The 11,811-nt window shown below is 43.2% G+C and overlaps 1 long non-coding RNA gene across 1 annotated transcript; it reads right to left on the bottom strand.

The window, feature by feature from the left end:
- Nucleotides 1-4,613: 4,613 nt before the first annotated feature.
- LOC140613494 (uncharacterized) lies at nt 4,614-9,455 on the bottom strand. Its single transcript, XR_012014498.1, has 3 exons — nt 9,295-9,455; nt 9,065-9,170; nt 4,614-5,700 (listed from the first exon to the last, which is right to left on the bottom strand). It is a non-coding gene; the product is annotated as an uncharacterized lncRNA (long non-coding RNA).
- Between the last annotated feature and the right edge of the window lie 2,356 nt (nt 9,456-11,811).

The raw sequence follows: 11,811 nt of genomic DNA, 5'->3' as shown, positions 1-11,811 counted from the left end.
TCACTCTTTACTAATGGAGCTTGACATGCAATTTGAAAAGTACACTTTTAGGGGCACCAGAGTGGCTTCGTTGGTTAAGTGTCTGCCTTCTGCTCAGGTCCTGATCCTGGGATCAAGCCCCTCATCGCCTGCTTCTCCCTCTCCCTCTGTCCCTGACTCGTTCTTGCTCTCTCTCTAGTGCTCTATCTCTCAAATAAACAAAATCTTAAAAAGAAGAAGAAGAAGAAGAAGAAGAAGAAGAAGAAGAAGAAGAAGAAAAGAAAAGAAAAGAAAAGAAAGAAAAGAAAAAAAGAAAAGAAAAGAAAAGAAAAGAAAAGAAAAGAAAAGAAAAGAAAAGAAAAGAAAAATACACTTTTAGAGATATGGCCTCAGGGGCAATTCGTTTTGGACGTGGGAGTCTGCAGACCCCATTTGAACCAAGGCATCTTTCTCTCCTTTTTACGGTCTTCGATTTTATATACTTTTCTGCCTAAAATTCCATATAAGAAAGTATTCTTTGGATTTAAAAGAAAACATTAAAAACAAAACAAAACAAAAAAACCTCCTTTAGCAATAGCAGGCTGCCTAACTCAGCCTTGGCCCTAAAGGAGATAAGAATGATGAGTAAAACACTATCTCTGACCTTAAGTTGCTTATCATATAATTGATGAGCTGTGACTAATCCATGTGAAGCAAATAGTAGATAATTAAGGGCTAGGGAGATACTGTGGAATACGAGCAATAGCTCAGGCCTGGGAGTTAAGGCATTGAATTAAAAATATTTATTGAACTTTCACTGTGCACCAGGCTTTGTTCTGGGCGTTGTGAATATAATGATGAAAAAGACATGGTTTCTACCTTCAAGGAGCTGACAGTCTAGAAGGAAAAGGAATCTGAGAGGCTTTTGCATGCACATGCGATCATTGCCATCAAAGAAATACACAGGAATGCAAAGGAAGGAGCCCAAACCAGTCAAACGGGTAGGGAAGAAGGAACTTCTGACCCTGGCAGTGTAAACTTGGGCCTCTGAAGAGGAGGTACCCAAGCAGAAGGAGCGGAGGACCGGTTAAAGGGGCTACGGAGCAAGGGGTCTGGTCCTGGGGACAGTATGCAGCTCAGGAAGGCTGCAGAGTGGGGCAGGAGAGTACATGGGGGCAAGTTATCAGGGCACAGAGCACACAAAGCCCTGAAGGTCACGCAATCCTTTCGACCATATACTGAGTACTTTGGGGGAGTCATTCAAGTGTTGCCACCAGCAAGAGTGTCAAGATCAAATATGTGCTTAAGGAAAGTCCACCTGGACTCATGGGTGGGAAGGAGAAAGGACAGTGGGTTCAGGGAGCTAGGATCGGATCTTGCTGCAATATTTAAGCAAGAGGAAGCTAAGACATAAACTGAGCCATGGTCAGTGTGAATAGAGCTGATGAGCGAAGTCCTAATTCTAATTTTGCTGCTAACTAGAAGGAATATCTTGGGTGAGTCATTTAACTCCATGTCCAAAATGAGAGTATTAGAAAATGTGCTGAGTGTGATTTCCCTGCTCTCTTTTCTGAAAGTATCAAATGATATCATAAATATTTTACCCTGGTTAAGGAGAAAGGTGGGTGGGTAGTTAATGATCAAGAAGACTCGGACTTGGTCAAATGTTTGGTCCTGAAAAATGCTGCATCATATTTTAGATTTGCACTGAGATGGGTGGGAGACCCGAAAAAAATATCAGGTTTAAAATATATTAAATGTAACTTATTAAGTCAACTTCAATGGTCCGCATTACTGCAATTATAGACAGGAAGAAGCACATGCTCTCTCCACTCCCTAGCTCCTTTCCCAGAGCTGTCTGTAGAGGCCGCTTGTGGGCAAATGGCTTGAGCGGTGGAAACAGGAAGAAGGCAAAAGGGCCCACAGTGACCACCCAGCTGGGCTGAATGCAGACAGGCTCATTAAGGGATCCACCTGGAAATTGCCTTAAGCCCTAACTAACCAGGGGCCACTTACAACCAGGCAGGGTTATCAGAAGAGGGAAGCCCCACAGTTCCCATACCCCATGGCTTCAGCCTGTAACTATGGCGCCTCACCACCACCACCCCATGGCAGTCTCTCTCTTGCTGTCCTGCCCTCTGCTCCCTTGCAGTGTATTCAGTCAACGTCTACCTCCACTCTCCTGCCTCTGGTAAATCCTTTCACTGCCTGAGCCACTGGCCCCCACCCATGTGGGCCGCCCCATACAGTCGGAGCCCAGTTTTTGTTCCTCACTGGAAGCCGGTTGTAGCTTGAGCCTCGTCCCAGTAAAGTCTGATTTTCTGTGCTCTGGTATTTTCCTCTAAAAACATGTGTTGTGGTTGTTGGATAATTTGTAGCTTGCTGTAGATATTAACATTGCTTGTCTCTGGTAGCTGACTAATGTGCTTATTTTAGGTAGCTCATTCCTTTGATGGTAAAGATTATGCGCTGAGAGATATTGAGTGCCAATTTTGTGGAGAGATATTGCTTATGCTAATTCTTATGCCTGGGCATTTAATTTGGTGCATTTACAGTTCAGCAAAATTGCTTGGTTTTTCTTTTGTGGCACAAGGGGAAATAGATTTATATAGAGTTTTGACTATTATTAAGGGTTATGGGAGCTAGAAGCTAATAATCATAATAATCACAACTATTCATCAAGTGCTTACTGTGTGCCAGGAGTTATTTCAAGTTTTTTTATTGTGAGGGGGGGTAATTTTTTTTTTCCTTTTTGCACACTTTTTTTCATATAATCTTTCAGCTGCACTGGAGGGTAGATATAATTCCCATTTTAGAGATGAGAAAACTTGAGCTCCAGGGCTCCTTTCCAATCTACTTTGTTCTGTTTCAGCATCTGAGAGTGCTGACTCTCCTTTATGCTCCCCAGCCTCCTCCTCTCCCTCTTTCTCTGGTCTCCCCTCTCTCTGCCGGTCTCCTTCTCTGTCTCATCTCTCCCTCTTTCCCTCCAGCCTTTCGTCTTGCTCTCCCTCCTTCTTTAAGATGAAGACAAACAACATACAATGGCATAGACTAGTTATGGTGAAGTAATTAAAAGACACAATTAATAATGAAAGGAATTCGATAGCCAATTTAAGTGACTTTCAGTATATATCCTGTAGATGAGATTCCCCAGGGTTTCTTTCTCTTTCTCTCTCTCTTTCTCTTTCTCATCTCAGCTGGCTTTGTGTTCAGGAGTAGCCACATTGCGGTACCCATCACCCAGTGGGCCGTTGTATAATGCCTGTCCCCACAGGGCATTAAACCAATTAGCGACGATGCTGGGAATCTCAGGGTATTGACTGAAGATACACAGGGCTATTTTGAATACAGAAAATTGAGTCCAATCGGCAGACTTTTACAAACAGCTCTGAGTTTTCATTTCCATCCTCTGCTATCTTCAGGTCAGACCGTGTGTTGGTGCAGGCCCATGGTTCTCCACCCTAGCTCCCACACCTGGATCCTCCAGCAGAGATCCCCATCTCTCTCCTCGGAGCAGGAAAACAGGCTCTGAACTCGCCATGTTGTGTCCCTGGGATTGACTCTCGATGCTGAGACTATTAGCCTCCACTCCACCCCGGTCACCCACAGCTAAAAGTCTACCATCGGATAAATTTATTTGCCCTCAACTGTAAAGAGACTGATCTTTCTTCAGATGCAAATGCACCAGTGATGAAGGATGTCACAAGCTGAGAATATCAGGTCCAGGCAAGCCAGTGGATTTAACTGAGATTCGTGCTAATAGGAGGAAACAGGGAAGGAGCAGGGATGGGGGGTGGGGGTGGGGGGCGCAATTTGCTGCTGCTGAGAAGGAGAGCTGCCTGGCAGAGAGGCTGTGCCCTGCCACTTGGGCAGGGCCGGGGAGGGGGGGGGGCGGAGGGAAGGAGCTCGCCAGCCAGGCCACAAACTTGCCAGTTACCCAAGCCAGCTTGCCCAGAGTTGCCTTTAAGTCAGGTTTTTGTTTGCTTTTAAAGGGTCACATCAGACTTAAAAGAAAGGATCAGTTCATTGGCAAGACTAACACTGAAGCCCTGAAAGTGGATCACTGTACCTACTGGTAGTGCCAGAGGGAGCACATGGTCATTGTTGGGCAGAAGGCGGTATTGATAGTAGATGGGGTGTCGATGTTGGGGTCTGTCTTCCTCTGCTTGGGCTGCTGGAACAAAATGCCACAGACTGGGTAGCTTAGAAGAACATTTTTTTCTTGTAGTTCCGGGGGCTGCGAGTCTGAGGTCGGGGTGCCAGCGGGATCAGGCGAACGTCTCTTCCTGGCCCAGAGCTGGCACAGCCTCGCATGGTGGGGAGTAGTGCAAGTGAGCTTTCTGGAGGCTTCTACACAAGAACAGGGGTTCCTTAAGAGGGCTCCATCCTCAGGACCTAGTAAAGGCTGCACCTGCTAATATCATCACTCTTGGGGGTTAGGATCTCGATGCATAAACTGTTGGGGAGCACAAACATTCAGACCACGAAGCAGGCAGCTGCTTAGATTCAAGATCGAGCTCTGTGACTTACAGCTTTCTACCACTGAACCGGTGGCTTAACCTCTGCAAGTTTTGGCTTCTCCATCTGTAAAATGGGACTAAAACTAAAACCTCATCTGTAGGCATTTCAGCAAGATTATTAATGTAAATGGCAGGTGTCATGACTGAATAGATGCTAGTTTTTCTGTTTTCATTAAACTGTTGGGCTCAGAAGCAAAGAGGTCAGAGAGTTGGCTGAGTTTGAAATAAAAAAACACAATCTCCCTACTGTGTAATGTGCCTCACTCCAAGGAGCTGTGATCTCTTAAAACGAGTTACCACAAAGCCCCTTCACTTTCCTTTGAAATAGGATTTCAGATCTCAATGTAAAGACTTTTTTTTATGCAAATATACCCTATGTACAGCATCTTGTGCCCTCTTCTGGCTCCTTCAAGAAATTCAAGCACATGTATAAGCTACGTAGAAAGTGCATTGCTTTTATTTTACTTTTAGGAGGCATTTCTAAATGCGATTTCTCCACTTCTGGATGAGAAAGATGTATCTGTAATATGTTGTATGAAAACAAGTGTTATCAGAAATCTTTGATTTTTTTTCCCCCAACAATTTGTTTTTGAAACGGAGATTTCATTCTGCTATTTTATTCAATCCCTCTTTATTCAACTCTTCCAGGGCTGGTTCTGCATATCATAACTACTAAATAAATAATTAAACTGTGCCAAAAAATGATTGCAGAGACTAAAATCTGAGGTCATTATAATTCCTGAGATAATTAATCAGATGTTTAAAATAGAACCAGCATGTGAGAACCTTTGATTATAGAAAAAGCCTTGGGCTAAAAGTCCCAGTTCCATTAAAGATTATATTGAATTTTAACTTATTTTACCCCAGCCTTCAAAAAAAAAATAAATAAAATCTTGATTTTTAAAGGTGAGGCCATTCAGGCCGGCTGCTGAGCCTCCATTTAGATTTTCAGGTGTGGTATGGATCAGCCCTGATGAGGCGAGATTGCTATGCCTTTGAATAACAGTATTCGTGGGTACCTGCACTGTTTCACATCCCTCCAAGGTTGGCACGGCGTTGCCGAAGGTCTCCTATGAGAGTGCGACACCAAAACAGAAGTCCACGTTGGTGAAGACAAGGGGGGCAGAGGACAGCTTGCTGAGATGGGGACGGTCACGGTCAGCAAAGGCCAACTTGTCCAAAGATCTACGGTGGAGGAGGGTCTCCTGCATCTCAGGGCTTCCTGCGGCAGGAAAGGATTAGTTGAACAGAACGAAAGCATCACTGGGGGGTTAGCCCCGTTGTCATGAAGTAAAAAGAGGAACCAGGAACTGAAGTTGAAAGCAGCGAGGCATTTGTGATGCCAGCTGCAGGTTCTCCTTTTATATCTTACGCTGTATAATGTGGGTGTCGCCCAAGTTGAAGAGTCATCATCCAGACTCTCATCTTCCAACCGATCCTGAGTTGCTAATGTCTAGAATTCATTTTGTCTCAAGATCACCTCACCCACAAAGAACTTCTCCAGCAAGAACCCTTGCTTAGTCATGAAAGCGTACTCTATCACTTAGAAGAATAAGCAGGTGCAAATAGACTACGCAGTTTGGACAAAGGAAAGTCATGGGAGTATTTCCTTTACCATGTTTTAAAATACAGTAAGAGGATACGGTGCTTAAAATTGTTGTATAAAGTCCAAAGGCTACAGACTGAATCATGGAATTATTAGAAGACCGAAAGGCAAATGCTAGACTCGACACATATGATAGACGTCCGGGAGATAGAAGCATTTTTCAGTGATGGTGACTGAGGCAACTGCTTAAGTATCTGGGAGGAAATACTAAAGCTTCAAATAATATTACATACCAAAGTGTATTCCAGGAAGATTACCTGCATTGACTCTCTAAAAAATGGAGAATGAAAGAAGAGTTAAATGTATATTGCTGCATATTTGCCTTTAAAATCATATTTTTACTGAGAAGTTACTGACAAAGGAATATAGTTGTGTCACTCAGAGGTTTTAGTTACCAAAACCAGAAACCTCTTTAAGTGCAAAAGGGAATTTGCTGAAGGGTATCAGCTCGTAGGATTGCTACTATAGTCAGATGACTATGCCTGGAGGCCATGCAACTAAGAGCTGGATGGTGGGGCACAGGGGGGCTCAGTGGTTAAGCGTCTGCCTTTGGCTCAGGTTGTGATCCCGGGGTCCTGGGGTTGAGCCCCGGGTAGGGCTCCCTGCCCAGCGGGGAGTCTGCTTCTCCCTCTCCCTCTGATCCTCCCCTGCTCGTGTTTTCATATGATACTCTCTCTCTCTCTCAAATAAATAAAATCTTAAAAAAAAAAAAAGATGCCGGATGGCAATAGAGATGACATACATCCCTACATGCTCATGGTATAAATAAACAATGTGTATAAATACTTTATACATGATCCAAACCCCCTTTTTTGCAAAACAAATTATATATGCATGCAGAGAAATAAAGAAGACTCTGAAAAATAAAACCGAAAACAATAATGCTGGGTCCAGGAGAGGCTGGCCGGTAGAGTTTGGCTTATTTTTTAGACCATGTTCACACATCTGTGTTTCTTAAATTCTGCATCGTACGTATATATTCATCTTATCAAAAAATAAGAGAAATAAACAGAACTGGATACCCTCATCGCCAATGTAACACGATGCCTGGTTTAGGATTAAAAGGAAGAGTAGACAATTTAAGACTCAAGGGCCTCTTTTCTCATGAGAAACCAGAGGACGAGTGAGGACAGAGGCTCATCCAAGGGCTTGAGCAGAAGGCAGTGAAGCCAGGCCAGCAGCGCACGTATCCTGGATGTGTGTGTGTGTGAACATTCACTCATGGGGGAAAGCACGACTGTCGCCCCCCCCACCCCCCGCTACCACAAATTAGACACTTGAGTTTCCCTCATTTGGGGAAATCGCAGGGGTCAGCACATCTCGATTGTGGTGGATAAGGCCCCCCTGGGAAAACCAGCTTCACGATCATGGTAACCCCCTGCGCCCCCACGAACGTTCCTCTGTCCTCTTCTGTCCTCTTGCTCGGTACTTACTGTATTTGAAGACCTTTGTTTTTTTCTGTTTCATCTTGGGGATTTGTGTTTAATTTGTGACAACTGGACAATACAATACAGGTGATTTTTTTTTTTTTTTTTGCATACTTTCTGGGGAGTAGATGTGTAATTCCGATCCCATGAGGCTTCCCAGTCATGTGGGGTTTCATCACTGGGCGCAGAAGGGAACACGGTATCTGCTAACACAGCCTCCCTCATCGGTCTCCCCTTTGATTCGGTTTCCGAGGTAGTCCCACGGCACTAAGGCCCCTTTGAAAAGCCCTTTGAGATATTTTTATGAAAGAACCACAAGCTTGGAATTGCATCCAAATCAAGATGCTTACTTGCTTAGAAAGATGAGATTAATTCACTGTGAGAATTGCATAGAAAGAACATCTCTTTTGAGTTGCAAAACATACCAACGTTACCACATCTCGGAAAGAGACATCATAAAGCATGGTATTTGGGGGACCGAGGAGAGATGGACAAGGCAGTCACCCTGTTCCGTGTGACAGTGAGCTTCCCAGTGGCCGGGGCCATGGTCACCTGGCTAGGTTCAGCACGAGCCCAGCGTCGAAACCGTAATACGGGGCTCAGGGAAAGCTGGTTCAGTGAAGGCATAGATGTGTCTCTACGTGCCATCCTTGCAATTATCATGGCCCCTGATCCAGTGCCTGCTATTTGCCAGGCATCGTGTCAGGTACTTTACATATCTTATTTCTGTTTTGAAGGCTTTTTGGAGAACAATTTCGAGACTGACTATAAGCTTACAGTGCATCTGTTCAGTTCACAGTGCTTCTCCATCTGGAAAGCCTGTCTCCGGCCTAATCTACAATCCCCTCAACAGTTGCTCTTGTGATACATGAGCCTGTCCTCTGGTCACCGTGAATTGGGCCAGGATATTTACTGAAACCAGGATATTTAGATCCGCTCTCCCATGAATTTGCAAATGAAGCTAAGACTCGAGAGACAGGAGGTGGTTGGAAGAGTAATATGCAAACTCCAGAATTGTGATTCTCTAGCAAAAGAGAATGGGGTATAAAGCAGGTGCAGAGAAGGAGGCAGAGATCAAAGATAGAGTCTTGACATTTATTCCCAGTATCTGTTTTTACTTAAAACTTAGCTTGAGATCCCTGAATTCTAAAGCCATCCTCTCGTTGCTTAAACTAGCTAGAATTGGTTTTTGAAAGTTAGAATCTTGGCTATTATAGGGTATAAATAAATTATATATACATGCATACCTACGTCCTTAGAAACATGTTTTCTCAGCCTCGTGGCACATCCCACAGTGGATATTATCATCCATCTTCGAGATGAGGATACAGGCTCGGAGGTTGGAAGCCGTCTTCCCGACACAGCCTACTTAGGGTAGTTAGAGTTGGTATTGCGCTGAGGTTGGGCTAGCTTAACAATCCCGTGGTCTTGCTGGCCTGAATATCATGCCTCGTGTGGATGCATTCATTCTTTTTGCATGCATTTGTGGAGGTCCTTTTAGGTCAGCGTTTCAATGGTTCCACCAGGGTTGCCAAGTATTTGTAGATACTTACATGGTGTCACATCCGTATTTGTCCATGTAGACTGCCAAAGGCCAGCTGCTCAGCTCAAGGTTGAGGAATCGTCTTCGAGATTTCTATCTGTACCCCATGCACCATGCTCTCAGGAAAGATGAAATTAAGGAGAGATTAGCTTTCAAAAGACAGAGAAAGTGTCATAGGTTTCTGGTATCACTAAAACCTTTCAATGTTAAGCACTTACTGAGCTGCTGTGTATGTTTTACCTGGATCAGATGCCCCCTGGTGTGATTTTGTCCCTGGCCTTCAGGCAGAATGTGGCTGCGATTGTCAGTGGAGTGGTAATGAACACCTGCTTTCAGAGTTGTTGTTGTCTCAGTGGTGCCCTGAAGAGGATCCCATGATACGATAGGCCAGGACGGTCTCAAACTTACTATGAAACACAGAGAAGTCATGTGATTTTCCCAAGGTCACAGAACTAGTTGGTTGCAGAGGTGGGGCTTGCCAGCTAAGAATGTACGGCCAAAAGAAATCATTTAAAATAATTTACATTATTTTTCCTTTTTATTCCTCCAAATCACAGCACATGTTGATTAGATTCATGTCAGATCCATTATGCATGCTGCCCTCACAATCTGTCTTTTCCTGAATTAATGAAACGTAAAATGGGAAAATTACAGGTTTTATAGTTAGAATCTATAGGTCTTAGGGTACAGTATAAAAGCCCATTGTTAATTTCATGTATTCTGACTTATTTTATAAAATTCTATCTTTTTTGTATTAAAGCTTAAAATTTCTCTAAATATGGAGAACTAAAAAAAAAAAAAAAATCACAATCACTAAGTCATTCTCCAAAGCCATTATAGCCTTAAAAAATGACATGAATCATATGTCATAGCACCTTAAGTTTTATAAAATTTATTCTTTCTGTATATGGTAACATACAAGATAGATGAAATGTAGACAATATGGTTGATACCTCTGGAAGTGGAAATTATTCAGGTTTGCTAATGCCCAAGAGAGCTTCTAGACATTATCTTAATAATGGTAATAATTAGTTAGAACTCCAGTACCAGCTAACACTTACAGAATATTTACTGTAACCCAGCTAATGTTCTGTTTTATATGCATCAGTTCTATCTTCACAACCACCCATGAGGTGGGGACTATTGGTAGCCCATTTTACAGATGAGGAAAATGAGGTTTCATTTGGTCCTGGCACTTCAGAGTGCTACTTTCTAGGTAGGAACAAGGTCTGTCCCATTCTCGGTCTTAAAATTCAGCCCACGTGTGTATGTAACACTCATCTGGCTGCAACTGTAGTGTGACTGTGACTGTTTCCCAAGTGAACTCTTCTTATTGAAACATCAGGGTTCATAAAAATTCACCCCTTCATAAAGTTTTTTTCTTCTAAGGAATTTTCATGGTTTCTTCATCCATGTTCCCTTGACCTCCCCCACACCCCCAAAAAATAGTCAGCCACTCTACTTTGGAACATCATTGACTTCCTAAACAATTCAAAGGACAATTTTTATTTATTAAGTTATTAATCGCTTTATGACACTTGACATTTTAGTGATTCAGGGCCTTAATGACTCCTGAAGTTCTTAAAGCATTTCCTGCATGGACTTGCAAGGCACCATCCTCCACAGCTCCTCCTCCTGGTTTTCTGATCATTCTAGCTCTGTCTTCACTGTATTCCTCTCTTTCTCTGTTTGCTCATTAAATGATGGAAGTCCATGGCTTAGATCCTAAAGCAAGATCCACCATACAGAATGACATTTAGGATAACAAAAGATCTCAATAAATGTTATCTGAATAATTTACCCCATGCCTGTGGTTTCAATTATGACTCATGAACTAGCAAATGTGAAAAACAGAGCTCTTAAGCTTAGGAGCTTCTGATCCACCTCTAATGCCAGGCTTACTGTTACTATACCCTATTTCTCTCTCTCCTTCCTTTTTTTCTGGATGATTTATTCCTCCTTTATTGCCTGTTTCTCACTTACATACACACACTGAGGCCAATGGGATGTTGGGCATTGGGCTAGATGCTGTGTCTGTGGTGGTACCTTCGTGACAATTATTACCTCGGGGAGGCACCAGCCCTTTATACTATTTCTCTGCCTTTTTTCCTTTACCCTCCATTTCATTTTTCACATTCATGCTGGAGTATTCTTTGGAAAATACCTGTCACTATTTAAAATCCTTTGATGGCTCCACATTAAATATACAGCAGAGTTCCAACACCTTTGATAGCTCAGAAGACCCTTTATAATTTGACTCCTGCCTCCATACCTAGCCCCAGTTCCTCCATTCTTCCACTGTGCCCTGTATTCCAGACATGGCAAGGTCTTTGGTACTTCTTAATCATCAATGTTTTTCTTCATGTAGGCACCTTTTTGCATATCATCTTATTGGGAGTTGGTAGGGGAATGAGGAGAAGCAAAAATAGCATTCCTCTTACCTGCCTGCGTTCAGATTTAATTTAGGGATAAACACAGAGTAAGATAAGTATAGAGAGTAAAATGTCACCTTCATCCTGACAACATTTATATTAGAGTTGCTGTTTATACTGCTAGGCAAGCAGACCCTCTAAATCCTAGAATAAACACCCTTATGCCATCTTCCAATCAAGGGCAGCACAGGCAGATATTAGTTGCACCATATGGGCAGAGGGTCTTTCCCCCTAAACTGATGGCATGGTCCAGAGAGAGAAGACCAGCTGTCTGTGGGTGGGCCAGCTCTCAGGTGCAAGGAGAGCATGCACAGCCCAGCTCTCC

The sequence above is a fragment of the Canis lupus genome, chromosome 21 (assembly GCF_048164855.1).
Source record: "Canis lupus baileyi chromosome 21, mCanLup2.hap1, whole genome shotgun sequence".
NCBI classification, from domain to species: Eukaryota; Metazoa; Chordata; class Mammalia; order Carnivora; family Canidae; genus Canis; species Canis lupus.
This window is presented reverse-complemented; position numbering and strand designations above follow the sequence as displayed.